Source organism: Leptosomus discolor, chromosome 13 (genome assembly GCF_034619465.1).
Source record: "Leptosomus discolor isolate bLepDis1 chromosome 13, bLepDis1.hap2, whole genome shotgun sequence".
NCBI lineage: Eukaryota > Metazoa > Chordata > Aves > Leptosomiformes > Leptosomidae > Leptosomus > Leptosomus discolor.
In genome coordinates, this window is record NC_141403.1 from 15207099 (window position 1) to 15224680 (window position 17582).

Consider the following 17582-nt stretch of genomic DNA (forward strand, 5'->3'; position numbering starts at 1 on the left):
GATCTTCCCAGACTTGTATATCTGTACAACTTTGATGCATGCCCCCCTTGCAGGATGTTCAGAGGAAGGCATCAGCACAAGTACGCGTGTAAATCTCCTACGTTCAGGTACACACACTAACCACCTCTACCTCTTTACTGCTTTAGACACTGTACATGAGACATTTGATGCAGACTCCATCAAAATTCCTTTTGCATCACAAGATTTCATGGCTTTCACCACCATGGAAGACTAGGATGCTCAAGAAGAAGACTCTGGGTACAGTTCCTGATCTGAGGCCCAGTGAAGCCAACAGCCAGCCATTCCTCTCTGCAGGGCCCTGAGAAAGGAGAAGACTTCGAAGCTTACCCAGAAGGTTATAAAACCATGTGGGAAAGATGATAAACACCCAGAAGGCTTCCTGTCTGTGGAAAGGGCACTTGCCTGGTCATCTCTGCTAGTTCCCACAGCAGCAGCATCACGGAGGGGAAAAGTGCAGTCTCTCAATAAGTAGATCTCAGGCCATTCACATGTCCAAGCCAAAACCTTGAATTTCATTTCATGCATTGATAAGGCACATCAAATCCTCAGCAACTGATGTCATGAAAAAATCCAAATAGGCAGACTGAACCCACAGGTGCTGCTGAAGAAAAACGGTACTCATCTTTATGATCATATTCACTTTGTGGGGTTAGGTCAGGAGGGAAAGGAAACAACTATGCAACAACTACAAACAACAATGAAGGTGGTCAATGCTTTAAAATAATCTTATTTCTAACAATATGTTAGGTTTTTCAGAGAAGCAGTATATTTCCTAGCAAACTGCTTCTTGGTGAGCTTTTATAAAATAAGTGGATCAACAGCCACTGGGCCACATCCCACCACCCTCTGGAACAGTGCAGAATGAGAAGTACTGTTGCTCAAGCCCTGGGGTGAGGGAAGGCTTCATAATCTTTTCCTCCCATCTTAACTCACAGCATCAGAGAGCTCTGCACTCACTGCTGCTAATCCTGCACACTGAAAGCACTCCGAGTCCAGCTGAGCACCGGTAACTCCTGGATCCCTCTCTAGAAATCTCTTCCTCTAGAAAAACAAGTTCTTCAGATCAAAGAGAAATATTTAGAGAAGCAGCAGGACCCAAGAGATAAAAAGCTGGTCTGGCTAACAGCACACGAGGGGTCCTATTCACAGATGCATTTCAGGTACTAGTGCAAAATAATTAGTTTTTCTGAGCAGTCAGTCACATTGGCAAGAACAAAGGCTACCATAGAAAGTCAAAACTTCCTCGCTGAGCTCAGGTAACTTCAGTTTACACAGATTTATACTTTTGATTTAATTTATGTATGGATACATAATTTTTAAAAACAGATAGTGAGTGTTCAAAGGGGTTAAACTACTTTGTTTATGATATTCTTGATTTCTTTTTGCATATCACAGCCAATCATTTAATTTTCATGAAATTCTAAAGAGAAGGAAACAACCAAGGGTCAGTATATGAAGTTTTTAAGATGACATGAAAATATCAAAGCAGCAGTATAAAAGCATTTCTAAGGTTCTGTTGAATTCAAGTCAAATTAACTTCAGCAGTGGAATGACATTGCTCTACCATGTTAGGATGCAAAGTGAATGTCAGTCTCTGTACACATTTCCCTTACAGGGCCTGGACTTCAACAGCAAGATTTTCATACACATGAAGATATTTTCATACAGCCTCCACTGGCCCTTCCATCCAGCCCATAATGTCAGGATTATTTCCTGCTATTCTTAAGCAAACCAACAACAAATCCTGAACGGTCATGCTTATTGAACTTGTATTCAGTGCACAATAACTCACAGAGAAAATTTGTGCCATGGAACAAGGGGGAAGATCAGTACTGCAGCCCCAAAAAGACCCACACAGCTGTCAGCAGGTGAGGGATCCACTAGAGTCAAGGAATAATATTGAGACTAACAATGAAATTAATTTTTATAAGATTTTCAAAGCATAGAAAAGGTGTCTGGAGCAATCAGCTGAGCCAGAATGGAAGAGAAACAGTTGTAGGACAAGAACAATGCAAGGAAAATTGAGCTTCATTGTGAAATGGCACCTTAGCCCTGATAAATTGATTTCCTTGTATATGTGTAAGATATATTAAATAGCCATCCCAAGACCTTGATGGAAAAAGTGGTGTCCTTGTTTACTGAATCACTGAAAAAAATCAAGCATTTGACATTTTGTAATTACAAAATAATAATAATTTTAGGTGGAAAATTAAGCTAGCTGAAGGCACAGTTTAATTTGTCAACAACTTTAGACCAGCAGAAAAAACAAAATACATTCTGGCAAGGGGAAAAAACGAACCTCTTAAAGGAAGTTGTTTCTCGAATTGTATGTTCACGTGTTAAGAATACATTACAGCAGGGAGCTCAAAGCAGAATTCCATTAATTTCATGGGTTTATGAAGCAGTTGGTGTCTCTAGAACTACTTATTTCTCTTTGTGCCATTATCCTTTCTTGCTCAGTTGCTACTCTTTTTAATTACCTGCTAATAGAGTGCTTAAAAAAAAAAAAAAAACAAAAAAAAACCAAACCTCCCAGTCTATGAATAAAGGGAAAAATTTTCAGCAGATGTTAACTCCCTCACTGCCCCCTCCTGAAGAAATATTGTATTAAAGAAACCCAGAGCCAGGACTGGTGGGAAACCTCCACTCCCAACTAGCTTTGTGGTGGGCCCCTGCCAGAGGTATCAGTCTCATGTCTCAGGTCAGTGGGAGGGTGGTATCCCCTGTCCCCATCCCCATCCCAGCATTACCCTCTCCAACCCATGGCCAAGCCAAGCAGGATCACTGCTCCACATGGCAGGCTGGCTGCTCAAAACACCCATCAACCTCAAAAATCCCCCTCTGGTGGAGGTCTTCCATAGAGCCAAAGAAATAGTTTTACCATATCATGGGGGGCCAGTAGCCACCTCTGCCCTGCCCCACCTCTGCCCCAACATGGTTCCTATTGCACACCCACCCACCAGCACCTCCTCTCCCGCTGTCCTCCCGGAGAGGCAGCGAAGCAGGGGGGAGGCTTGAGAATGGAACAATTGTTTATATCTTCGTGCAGGGGAAATCTGGGATTATTTATGGAAATTCAGATGTTGCTAAATAACAGATGCTTTTCTGAGAAGGAAAACTTCTTTTGTTTGGGGGGTGTTCAAGGGGTTAGGTTTTTTAATGCAGTTTAGAAAAGAGAGCTGAATGTGTCCTCCAGAATGTAGAGGTACAATACTGAAATAAAACAAATGTTTCATGGTGCGTACATTTCATGCAGTACCTACCATCGCTGGACTTTGTAGGCACCCCAGCAAAACATGAGAAAAACAAGATCTCCCTCTTAATTGCCAAAAAATAAACAAAAATTATCTGGGACTTTATTACCAGCTTGGTCTGTGCTCTGTAGAGGAAACTTACTCTCTTTCATGCTATTGCTCTGCTAAGTGTGGCAGAAGAAAGGGATTCATATAAAATAAGCAAAGAATTACAACTTCACTGAAATCAAAAACTTCGCTTTTAAAACTTGAACAATAAAAATGCAGAGTTCAGCAGAAGATGGAAACCCCAGCTAATTCCCCCAGCTCAACCATACCAACTGGCCCTCTGCATGATCAGCACAGCCCTTGTCCAAGTTTGCTGTATAAACATGTATACCACAGCTCTTACTTTGTCTTCCTGTTCATGGTGGAAGTTTCAGACAAATGAGTTCCTGTTGGATACCATATTCCACCCTGATATGGTTAAAAATGAAAATTAAAAGACATGGAAAAAAAAAGAAGAAAAGTTCACACAATCAATGCCCTTTTCAGACCCAAAACACCCAGCCAACAGGACTGCTATACAGATCTCCCAATGCAACGCATTAGCATCCTCCATCTAAGCCAGTTGCGCTTTTTCTCTGTCGTCTTTTTTTTTTTAATAAATCATGAAGATCATCACACCCCCAATTTAATCATGTACCACAATCATTGTGTCATCGCCACTCTTTCTGGCAATGTGGGACATAACCCATGACAAAAGGTTGAATTTCTCAGACTTCATTGCAGCGACTACGGAAGAAACACAATAGGGGAGAATTATGCCCAGCATCATCATCTGTAGAAGTTACAGGGCTGCTTTTAAAACAGAATATGAATTCAAGAGATTTCGCAGCTATATATTTCTCAATCTTTCTGCAGAATCAGTGTCATGTTAAGGTATAGGCCTTTGTCTGGCAGAGGTGATGGCTTTACAGGGTAGAGAATTTGGGAAACAGTGTTTGGCTACATCTGTCAAAGTAAAAAAACGATATGCAAAAACAACAATGCAGACTCCCCCCACTCATCCTAATAAGGCTGAAACATTAACGCCTCTAAATTTAAACTTTGTCAGAATCCAAAATACACCAGGTTCTTGCTTTATTTAAGTCAGCAGTTAGCAAGTGTTAGGTAAATAAGGACACACACCAAAGTAATCGAACAGCATTGAGATGGTCTTAGAGCTGTTTTCAGGAACAGCTCATGTTAAAGTGGAATAATAAAGTACAGCTTATGAGATATACACTTGCCGTGTCTCTTAAATTATGCATCTGAGGTTCACCCTGGTGCACTAGCTTGAGTTGAAACCTTCAGTATGGTGAGGGTTCTTGAAATACATGAAATATAATATTATGAAATAAATAGTACCAGCTATTGCAGCAGGTATATTGGTTTTCGCTAATATGTAGTGTCCTGTTCCCAGCAAATATTCACTGTTGTAGTAAACATGTCTTGATTACTGAAAAAGAAAAATCATCTTAAGTTAAAATACAATAGGTATATTAAGAAATGTCTCTTAGTAGCAACAAATTAGGAACATCAAATCCTGCCAGCTCTTACATATGCACTTCATTGTAAACTCATCAGTAATCCCAAATTAAGAACATGCAGAAGTGTTGAAAGGATTGGGGCCATCAGAGAGTCATCCTCCAAGTACTGACAACCTAAGTAATGTGCTAGCTTCAGTTAGGCTACTCAGAGTTGTAAGATGAACCTCAGGCATGAGTCAACTTCAGCATCAGACCCCAGTTTAGGACTGGATGATGACACCCTTACAGCTAAGATGTAAGGTTACCAAGTAGTGTCGTTGGCACTTATTCAGCAAGCATGTAAGCACATGCATAACTTCAAGATTTCAAATTGTCTTGATTCCGTTAAAATAAACTGCAGACTTATTTGTTACACTGGACAAGGTTTTTAGTGAACAAGTACTGCATATAGACTTACAGAGTAAAGTACATCTCAACTTGTCAGTGGTAGGACCTACCTTCAAAATGCTTTCCCTGTAAATACACAGCATTAAACAAATCATCATTTTTAATGGGCAAGTCCTGCCTGACCAACCTAGTGGCCTTCTATGATGGAGTGACTACATCAGAGGACAAGGGAAGAGCTAAGGATGCCATCTATCTGGACTTCTGTAAGGCCTTTGACATGGTTCCCCACAACATCCTTCTCTCTAAATCAGAGAGATATGGATTTGATGGATGGACTGTTCAGTGGATGAAGAATTGGTTGAATGGTCACATCCAGAGGGTAGTGGTCAATGGCTTGATGTCCAGATGTAGATCAATAACAAGTGGCATCCCTTTATCAACGACATAGATGGTGGAATCAAGTGCACCCTCAGCAAGTTTGCAGATGACGCTGAGTGGTGTGGCTGACATGGCTGAGGGATGGGATTCCATCCAGAGGGAGCTGGAAAAGCTCAAGAAGTGTGCCCATGTGAACCTCATGAGATTCAACAAGGCCAAGTGCAAGGTCCTGCACCTGGGTTGGGGCAATCTCTGATATCAGTACAGGCTGCGGGATGAAGGGTTTGAGACTAGCCCTGCTGAGGACTTTGGGGTGCTGGTAGATGAAAAGCTGGACATGAGCTGTCAGTGTGCACTCGCAGCCCAGAAGGCCAACCATACCCTGGGCTGCATCCAGAGCAGCGTGGCCAGCAGGTCAAGGGAGGGGATTCTGCCCCTCTGCTCTGCTCTGGTGAGACGCCCCCTGCAGGGCTGCATCCAGCTCTGGGGCCCCCAGCACAAGACAGACACGGACCTGTTGCAGCAAGTCCAGAGGAGACCACAAAGATGATCAGGGCAGATGTGAGGACAGGCTGAGAGAATTGGGGTTGTTCAGCCTGGAGAAGGCTCTGGGGAGACCTTAGAGCGGCCTTTCAGTACTTAAAGGGGGTCTATAAGAAATATGGGGTCAATCTTTTTAGTAGGGCCTGTTGCAATAGGACAAGGAGTAATGGTTTTAAACTAAAAGAGGGTAGATTTAGACTAGATATAAGGAAGACATTTTTTACGATGAGGGTGGTGAAACACTGGCACAGGCTGCCCAGAGACGTGGTAGAAGCCCCGTCCCTGGAAACATTCAAGGTCAGGTTGGACGGGACTCCAAGCAACCTGATCCAGCTAAAGATGTCCCTGCTCATTGCAGGGAGTAGGACTAGATGGCCTTTGAAGGTCCCTTCCAACCCAAACCAAACTATGATTCTATGATAATACAGATCATTTTAATATGCAACAAGCAAAAAGGTATTGAGTTTAATAGCATGGTTATACCTTAAATACAGAACAACAAATAGTTCCCATCTCTGCAAGCTTATGCTCTAGACAAGAGCAGAGGCAAGTAAAAACCAAGAATACCTTACAGTGGGAGAAGGAAACAGTTAATGTAATTGAATTTTATTGATTGAATTATTGAATTGTATATCTAGATTAAGACATCTAATGAAAAACTAATTGGATTAGTGGGGAAAATACTTCAATTTAAGATGACATACAATTGTCCTTTTGCTATAAACCTGCCATATATACCAGCCTGGAAATGGGAAACTCTAAATTGTCTGAGCTTAAAAATAGGCATTAAAAAATTAAAAGGAGACATTTTAAGAGGTTTTTACTTTTAAACTGAGCATGAGGCAACAGCAAGCTACTTTCGTATTCTAGAAGGATTTCATTGATTGGTTCTCTTCCTTCAAGTCCAGTTAAATATTCAAGTACTTTTATGAAGGGTAATGTTTTTATTCAGTACACTGACATGGGGCTGGTGACATGTGTATCTAATTAGGCCAAGATGACATTTTGTATTGTTACAGGATGAGAAAAACTAAACAGGCACTCTTAGATCTTTGTCCCTTACTGTGAGAGAAAAATCCCATAAGAGGGATCAAAGCACAATGTGGACTTAAAATAGAAAATTAGTAATCAAAACTATCCAACACATTCATCTTCAAAATGATCACTGAATGCACACCCTGCTTCTTCCCAGGGTCAGGGGGGTTGATGACAATGGAGGGCATAAGAGCATGAATCGAGTGCAAATTTGCCAAGGAAGCAACCAAGTGTAGGCTGCTCAGTCACAGAGGCAAGATCTTCTTTCTCTGCATAAGTGCTTGTATGATAACATTTCTGAGGAAACCCTACCGATAGAATCAGTATCATGAAAAGAAATATTTGAGATATTGCATAAAAAAAGGCAGTTTTGCTAGCTGATAGGAACATAGCATAGTTTAAACAAGTCTTCATCCGCAACAGGTCGATCACATGGGAAACGCCATTTCACTTGGCAGCCGCGTTTTGCAATGCAGTCTCTGAACAGGATGAGATTGTCAAGAATATTTGTGACTCAGCTGCTCCCAGTGTGACACTGGAAAACGTATAAAAGTCTTGATTCCCCTACATATTGCCACTTTAGTTCCTACCAGGGAAAGGAGATTCCGAACATCTTCACAATTGTTTTGGGATATAAGAACAGGCAGATATCCAAGGATCAGAACAGCAAACTTTAGATAAACAATTCCTGTCCACCTTCTACTTCACTGATAGCAAATTTTCCTCTCTTTTTAACCAGTGCTGCTGCAGTATCATCTTTGTACAAAAATGACAACTGTGCACCCCACTGAAGAACAAAATGAGCAAGAAAATGAATCTCCAGCCACAGCTTTATAGTGTATTTCCTAGACTAAAGAGCTCATCACCCAGTTTATAGCAAGACAACCAAAACACGGAATAAATGGAGTGGGAGGGCAGAAGTGCATTTGAAGCACAGTGAGATTTTCACTTTACCTAGACCTTTCTAGATGATGCCACTTAGGATGTAACAGCCAGGTGAACCTGTGGGGCAGGTGTGCACCCTAAGCCCTGCTGCCTGATGTGTTAGGCCAAGGCAGACTACAAGGAAAGGATAACATTACAGGTCCCATAGTGCCCTCCTGAGAACTGGCTGCAAAAATGGCAGTGTACAAATCAATGATGCAACATGGTCCAAGGACCCCGTGACAGAGATCCACTCCAAGCACCATTCAGCCTCTCACTGAGCAGCCTTGCTCCTGATTATACATTCAAGGTAATGGGAGAGCTGCAGACTGACATATTTGCTCCTCTTGCAAGGCGTGATGAGCAAAGTACTCTTGAAGTGTAAGAAAATGCAGAAAATGGAGGCTGACCCTTTGTCAGAGCTAAGATGGGGCTTTAGTTCTTTTTCTGGACTGTGGGAGAGCTAAACACATGGCAGTAACAGGGAGAGTACTGCTAAGTCACAAGGAGCCTTGAGCTAACAGCCAGGAGCACGTGCTTACTGTGTGGAGAAGATCATTCAGCAATTCTCACAAGTAAGGTCAGAGTGAAAGGCAAGGGTGCATTAGCAGATTTCAAAAAAATAAGGTGAAAGCAACTTTTTTTTTTTTTTGCCTAAAACCAGTGCTGCAGTAATAAGCAACTCATCCATTTTATAGACAGATAAGCACCCTTCACACAGATCTGTCAGACTGTGCCTTCTCTACATCTCCCAGCCCTACCTACATACGTCTGAAGCCTAAGACAGCTTTAGGCTTCTCTTTACAACACATTTCAAAACTAAGATGTGTCTGCTCTGAAAAAAATAATAAAGCCCACAACAGGGAGCCACCCACCCTGTGACCCATCATGGTTTCCCTAATGCTCCAAAGTTACTTTCCATCTTGCTAAAACCTAGTGGTGTGTACAGACTCACCCCACCCTTTAGCCTGAGGACTCTCTAATCACAAACATCTGGTTATAAAGCATTTCAGCTGCTACTTTGTACTAATGTTAACAGGTTTAGTAAAGCCATAAGTACTATTAAAAACACCCGTACTAGCTTGCAAGCGTTTCTCTTTAAAGCCTTTAACTTGAGGCTTTGGTTTTGCTCATAACTTTGCTGTTTGTTTTATATGCTTTCATCTAGAAACCACTCTTCCTGCTCTCCCCCAACCCTAAATCTCCACTCTACTCCTACCTGCTTCCCCAGCTCAGAACATCACTAATCCTTTTGTACTAGTACCCGCTTTTTAGGACCTTGCAACAAAACCAATCCACCCTGCAACCACTTCCAGCTTGTACGTAACTCAGCTAAACAGCAGTAGGTTTAACACCTCTCCAGCCTGTAGAGACAGAGACGACAGGGAGTGTCCCCACCCAAACCCAGCCGAGTCCTTGCCAGACGTACCACGAGGCAGTGTGTTACGCTAAATAAGTGGTGGGCCTTTCTCCTGCTGTGGAGCCCACCGGCCCAAGTCACTGCTGTTTCCCTGGAGTCCCACCTGACAGCTTTAGGCAGTTCCCAGCATGTCCCTCCAGATGCGCCTGCTCTGTGTGCGGACTGTTTCAGCCCTACAGAAATAAAACTGCTGACTCCAGTAGAAAAGGGGTTATGGTCTCTCTTACTAGGGAAAAAAGAGCCTTAGGAATTCTTAGTAGATATATCACTATAAAGGGAGTGTGAGAGGGGATCAAAGGATTTGCTGAATGAATGTGTTGTGAGATGTTAAGAAGAGAGCACAACAGGAAGCAAATAACTCAGAGGTGCTGGCAGTGCCTGCAATGCTCCTCGGCACAGAAATAACCCAGAAAGAGTGAAAAAAATCTATAAGAGGCTAGAAGAGAAATACCATATATCAGTGCACGGGTAGGAAACAGGAAGATGGAAAAGATTGTTATCCTACTTGCCAGCTTTGTGAAATTGTTCTACCACAACCTGGCAACCCGCTGATGGGTCTGGATGATGGCTACAGCCAAGCTTATTCCAGAGTTTATAGTGAGGCTTCTGTAAACAAATGCTTTTCCACTAAAACCCATATAAACAAGCCATCCACTAACATAGTCTGCCTTCCAACAATTGTACACTGTCAAATGGCATGTGAGCTCCAAAACGTTACTTATATTCAGAAGCGAGCATTATTACTTTGCCTATCCCCTTTCAACTTCATTTCATGAACTGAAACCAGTTTTGCCTACCACAGGACAAGTCAGAGCTGACTCAAGCCCAGAGACTTTTGTTCTCAGACAGGACAATGGCAATTCTCACACCAGGAAGAAAATATCTGCAGCCACTGGAAATCTAACACAGCAAGAGCAACACTTTTTAAGCTTCTAAAGCTGGTATTTCTGCCATATAGGAATAGTACTGCACTCATGTAGCTGTTCTACAGTATTTATTGATTCTGTTAATAAATGCAGATTTGGAGCCACATGCTGATCAGACAGAAGTGATATAAGCAATTATGCCTGATGACTTAAAACAAAGAAGACAAAGGTAGCAGTGTTTCTCTAAATGCAAATTAAATTGAGACAGAAGAAAAATGTATCAGAGAGAGAAACTTCATCTGGATCTCAAGGTCAAAGCTGGTTTTTTCTTCTGTAATATCCCAATATCTGGAGAAGGAACAAAATATTTTCCTGAATGTTGATATTAAATGTTGAGCTAGTCAGAAGTCCTTGAATAAAAGGCAAATATTAGAGGATTCTTTGTCAACTCTCTTGTTTTACACATCAGCCAGCAACAAAAGTATTGCTAGTCCTCAAACCCTGTTTGTGGTCTTGGGGGAACCAGGAGTGGTATTCACTGGGGCTTTCTTCAGCTGCTCAAAAAGCCAAAAATAATGCCTTGATCTGAAACAAAATAGCAAGTACTGTATGTCATGTGCAGATCAGTCAGAAGATGCCACACGATTGTTATGTGTGCCTCAACATCAAAATGCATTTTGTACTCAGAACATATCATGCTTTTCAAGATTATACTCTTTCTCTGAACTCCAACGACTTTTAAGCTAGAATTGGTGCATATTTAACTAAACCAGCTGTGTTCTTAAAATATCTATTTAGCTCCAGCAATAGATATTTCAGTGCAGTAATAGAGGGCTATTTTAAAAGCAAGTAATAATTTATAAGACAACAGAGTCGCAATGACTGAGAAAACAGCCGCAAAAGGGACCTCAGGAGATAATCAGGTTCACATTCCTGTGTGACCTACTCTAGGTAGTCCTGCTCTGGCAGGGGGGTTGGACTAGATGATCTTTCGAGGTCCCTTCCAACCCCTGACATTCTGTGATTCTGTCCCTGAGACCCTCTTGGTGTCATTCCTTACTGATGTTTGAGCTACTCTTGCTCCAGACTTTATTCTAGTACTCTCCAGGCAATTAATTCTAGTGCTTCACTGTCCTTTCTGTTAGAAAGTTTTTCTAATATCTAGCCTGCACCTTTGGTGCAGTTTTAAACCCTTGAATCTTAAACATTTTGGAACAGAGCAGGAACTTTCTTCACATACCTTGCAGGCAAAACCTAGTTTACAAATCAAAGTACGAAGTCTATCTTTTTTGAAAAAACACGGCAATCACGACTTTCTATTCAAATTGTGACACAAAACAACCCTTAGATAATTTTCTGCAAGAACTGCTATCTAACTAGCTATCCTGTTTGTGTAGCTCTTGCTTAGCTATACTACCCCGGATTTATAATAGTGCCTACTACTATACTACTGATTTTGAAACCAATGATTCAATCCCATTCCCCCAGGCCATTTCTCTAAGCCCATTCTCCAGGCAACCCCTTGGATATCACTCCTTTACGTTCCTACCTCCAATCAGAAAAACTGTTCTACAGGCTTATTCATTCAAAAGTAATGGCAGAGATCTTCTAGCCACAAATCACAGTTATTATGGAGTTTTTGACTACAATAAGGAAAAATTTAAGCCAAACACAAACGAAGAAAAATGAGTGAGAAGGAAGATAAGAAACATATGGGTAGCTGGCCTTTTTCACAGACCCACACCTGCCAAATGTCTGATAACACGGAAAGTGGCATGCTAGGAAGGTACAGAAGATATTATATGCTCAAGAATAAGTGCCGTAGGCACAGACAACAGGGGTGGAAAATCGATCCCTCTCCAGGAAGAATAAGAAATAAAAAATCCCATCTCCAGATTACAACAAAGAAAAAGGGTTTTTTCTAAATGTCTTGCATATTCTAATCATAAAGCAATAAAAATCAGACAATTTAACCCCATACCCTGTTCTCAATATGACCACTCAAGCATGGAGGAATAACCTGACAGCCAGTAAATACAAAGACATGCATGATCTTGTTTATTCCAGAGACAACTGTCCTACCACATAGCTGCGCATGGAGGAACAGCAGAATTATCCAAATGAATGTTCCGGACAGTGTCAAACAAAGACAGAGGATACTGAGATCTGAAAGCTGTAACGGGATTTTTTTTTTATCATAGCTCAGCTACCATCTGGAAAATCTTGTGGTACTATCAGCCATGTCAGAAAACCCCGAGATGCTCACTGGGCAAAAGCCTGCAATCCCATGACTCTGAATAGGGCCTTTCTCAAACATGGTCACTTGACAGGAGTATCTGTACAGGATACGGAATGCCCAAAGCTAAAAGCAAAAGTCAGGCACCATTAGCAGCTTTAAACTAGTTATTTCATGGATAGAAAGACTAGCAATACATGATCTCATCTTTTGATTCCTCCTTGTCCAATAGAGACACAAATTTCCCATCACTGGGTATTTCAAGACATCTTTATCTATGGTACCAGTGCTTATATTCTGGCCTCTCCATAAGTGCCAATGCTAACATTTCTCTCTCCTCCATCTGTCTGAACTTCCAGAGATGTAAAAGCTTTCTGATTATTACTGACTTTTCACGTTTGGTTGAAACCGGCCAATGGGTTCAAAAGAGGGCAGGAATATTAAAGGAACATACAAGAGGGCATACAGATCTCCAGACTACACAGATAACAATTACTCAGGTTTGAGGAGTGCTTTCTGAGCTGCAGCAAACTCAATTTCATCGATATCATCTCCCAGGCTCCACAATCAATGTCTTCCTACTCAGTCTTTATTTTCTTTATCAGATGAGATTTGCACAGATTAAGATAATTGTTAGGCCTTAATTAAATAAAGACATGTCTGCATATTGATTATTATAGCAATATTTGATGATGTGAGCCTCTCTAAGTCCCCTCCTAAGACCAGAATAAGCTTGTTCATTCCTGTTTCCTGGACTGGACCATTATTCTGCTTTGTGATTCTGTGATTATTTTCCTTTTTTGTTTTATTTGCCATTTAATTCAAAATAAGACACACTAAGACTACTTTTTTGGCAAGTATCAGAGAGAAAACCTTGTCCATAAGAAAAGAGGAAAAATTATTTGGACAATTAAAGGCCTTTGAACTGCAAAACCTGATCCATGTTTTTAGCACACACTTTGAAAGAAAGAAATTAAAGATACAGAAGAATGTGGAAAATTGTGGGTATAAAGTTAAGACGGGTTTACCAAAGGTTGAACTTTCCATAATAATAGATTTTCAAATGAGACAAATGAGCCAGTTTTCCTATATCTGGACTTCATTAAAGTTCTTTCTACAGTGTCATATGGGAAAAAACTATGCTGTAGAAAATGGGAATTGAATTCAACAATTGTAAGATGGTAAGAAACTAACTACAGGGAAGGATGTGCTGACAGCAGAACAATTGGTCAGGGAGGGAGGTTGTCTTGGAGTTCTTCAAGAAACTATATATTTTTGTTCATGCCTCTGGCTTATAAAGCAATATCAGGAGGATGGGCCCATTAATCAAGAGGACAGCCAGAGTGTTAGAGTGGGGAACCTAAAAAGTGTGACTTGTGCACCACCTGCGATACGCATATTTCAGTAGATAATGTGTGGCTTGGCATGCTGCTAAAAGCTGTCAATGACGGTAACAGTAGGTACACTGGATACCCACCACTACTACTGAAGCTGCTGGAACTTTTTGGTAGAAGGGGACAGGGGGAAGGCAATTCATACTTTCTCTGTCTGGACATTGAGAAGAACCAGATGACCTTGAGGCATGGAGCTCTGGAAATCAGTCAGTATTCAGCAGTGCCAAGCATAAGGCCAGGCAGTTAGAAATTCCTACGATTTTTTGTCATAGGCTGGGATTTCATTAGTTTGATGAGACGCAGAAAAAATAATGAGTCAGTAACAGCAGGAGCAAGAACCACACCTACAATGTTACTGTGAAAGAAAAATGTGGTCCTGACATATATGGGGGCAAAATTATTTCCCTATCCAGCCGGAATACAGATTTCATTATACAACACCATTATGAAACCACCTCTGTAGTATCACACAGTCCCAGTCATGCATGAAAACACATACTGGAACAGGTGTGGATTGCTGGGCTGGATGAGGCTAAACCAATTTGACTTGTACACCCTACAAAAAGGAGGTTGAAAGCAGATGTAAATGTTACCTGTAAAAACCAGCAGGGAACATCAAATGCAGATAATGATAAAAGTTACTGAAGCTCCATCACAAGATCAGCATAAGAGCAAAAATTATAAAATAATCATGAATACATCTAAACTGTAGATTAAATGTGTTTTTCTAAAAAATAGAGAAACCATATTCTGACCCTAACCCCAAACCTATAATAATTCGTTGCACTTAGTGACTCAGAAAGTTGATTCTAGTCCAGTACTTTTTATATTCTTCCTAATAAATAGGCATCCTAGCCTCCTATGCACTGGGAAAAAGATAACTAAACCCAACATGTTATAAAGCTGGCAAATTAGATCAAGTAAGCTGCCAAACTGAGGCCTACCTCAGGACAAATTAGTATGGACAGAATTGATTTTTTTCTTATGTGGTACAGTATGTCTAAGGGAGACATATAATCTATAAAGCTGGTTTTCTGCATTTTGTGCCAAAATTTTTTCTTAACTTAAGACCTGCAGGCTCAACTATATAATCACTAATCTTTCAAAGCGACTAACTTCAGCCAGAATTACATGCATATTAGGTCAGCCACCTGAATTCATTTTGAAAAAATCCACAAGACATTGATTCAACATGATCAAGACTCTCTCTGTGAAGCCCCAGTGCCAGGCTGTGCTAGGAGGACTTTTCCACTTTTTAATTTCCGTCTGAATAAATAAATTTAAAATGCATTTCTATAGTGTCTACATGGTAATAAATAACGAGTTGCAAAAAGAAAAATCATGAAGCAATCGAATTCCACAGCACTTTAGATGAAGCCACATGAGTTCATGCTGTATTCTGAACCAAAATTTCTGTTAAAGGACAATTGTACCCAAAAGTTGAAATGTGGAAAAAGTTAAAAGTTTTGTAATAGGGGATTATTCCCGGAAACAATTATGCTACTTTGGTGTCCTACTCATTTAAACAACTTCACTCCTCTTTCAGTGGTCTCCATTTGTTTATTTATAGATCATTCGTTTATTAATATTCTTTTCCACCAACCCAAAAGACATCTTCCCTATAGAGTCAGAGGGGTGTACAATGCAAGAATAGGACAGACTGAAGATGGCAAAGTATATGTTTTCCAAGAATAAAAGTTTATTTGTTGCAAATGTTTTTCTATACAACAAAAGCCAAAAGGAATTACTAGCAAGCTCCTCAGGAGGCCCCATGCCTACAAATAAACATATGGGCTGAAAACTAACTCATACAAAGGTTCATTTGAGAACATTGAGAGTGCTGTCATGTTATTTGCAAGTGCTGGCATTAAACAAAAGAAGACAACTAGCGGAGGGCAACACACCTTACCGCTTTTGTAGTGCTTATGGAGCACATGCCACCATACCCCATTGCTTATAGAGCATTTGTGACAGCAAAGTCTGCAGCAGGGAAAACAGCTACTCCCACGGAAGCAAAGATTGTAAATGCCTGTGGGCAGTTTGGATATGACTAGAGAGAAGCCAACTATTGCAGCCTTTCAATACTTAAAGCAGTTTATAAGAAAGACGGAGAAGGACTTTTTAGCAGTGCCCGTAATGACAGGACAAGAGGTAACGGTTTTAAACTAGAAGAGGGTAGATTTATATTAGATATAAAGAGAAATTCTTTACTATGAGGGTGGTGAGGCACTGGCACAGGTTGCCTAGAGAAGCTGTGGATGCCCTATGTCTGAAAGTGCTCGAGGTCAGGTTGGATGGGACTTTGAGCAACCTGATCAAATGGAAGATGTTCCTGCCCACAGCAAGGGGGTTGGATCTTTGAAGTTCCCTTCCAACCCTAACCATTCTGTGATTCCATGATTCTGTAAGTGTTCATCTGAAATATTGAGGTTTCAAAACTAAGTTGCGTGCACTTCCACAGATTGTATTAAAAAAAAAATTAATTTCTACTACTAAAAAGTAAAGGATGCTTAATGACTTTAAAACCCTACAAAGATTAATTCAGAAAGTGAATCTTACTGTATGTTGTTTTCAGGTCTTTGGGTTTTTCTTTACAGTTAGAGGGGGGTTTTCCGGTTTTTTCCCCTTTTTTATAAATGGAAATGGAAAAAATATTTCAGCAGAATCTGACTAGTTTAACTGCTGTTTAGTTCTGTAGATCTTTCCTATTGAACAAAGAGTTCTAGTTTTGTAAAAGGATATGAATGTTATGCTAGTGAAACACCTCATCAGCAAACATGAAGATCTCGTACTCTCCACAAGAGTTAATACAACCTATTAACCCTGCAAATTAGGGAGACAGGTGAGAACATTTCTGTAGAAAGAATTGCTTTCTGAGTTCTCTGCCAAGAAGCCCGGAGAAAAGGCAGGCTGAAGTTTACCTTTACTTTTTCCCATGGGTGTTTTGGTTGTAAAGTAACACCCAGTGCTCACAGAAGTGACGTGTTTGAACTGGATACAGATAAGTCACCCCCATTTGGAGAAGGGAGCAGAATCTACTGGCTTAGAGACAGTTACAAAGATATAATCAAAGTCACCCAGACCTATGCTCAAATCTGTATTTCAGATTCCCCTCAGTTTGAAGGGTTTCAGATACATTTTGCCAACTAAGGCTTAAACAAAAGACTACAGGGTCAAAAGACTCACAACTTTAATCCTCTTTGAGCCTCTCACCCACTGTATGATTTTGGGCCCAACTTTTAACTTTCTTACACCTCGGTCAGCTCAGCTGGAAAACGAGGTAGGAAAACAGCTTCACTGAAAAACAGATGCTCCATCTAAGCCAATTCCACTGAAAAATAAGGGAACATACGCTTTCCTTAAAGCAATCACTGCAGTCAATAAAATGTGCTGTGGGGGAATGCAAACATAGTCTCTCACAGAATATAAATCATAGATTATGATTTGTTAAAAAAAAAAAAGATACAACATAAACAGGACACATACAAAAATATTAGGTCCCATAGAACGAAGTCAGCACTTAAGTCTGGATTCTGCTAAATGTGCATACATATATATATTTAGCTTTACTCACATGAGGTATTTTGAATTCTGTGTGATTAGTTGTATGCAT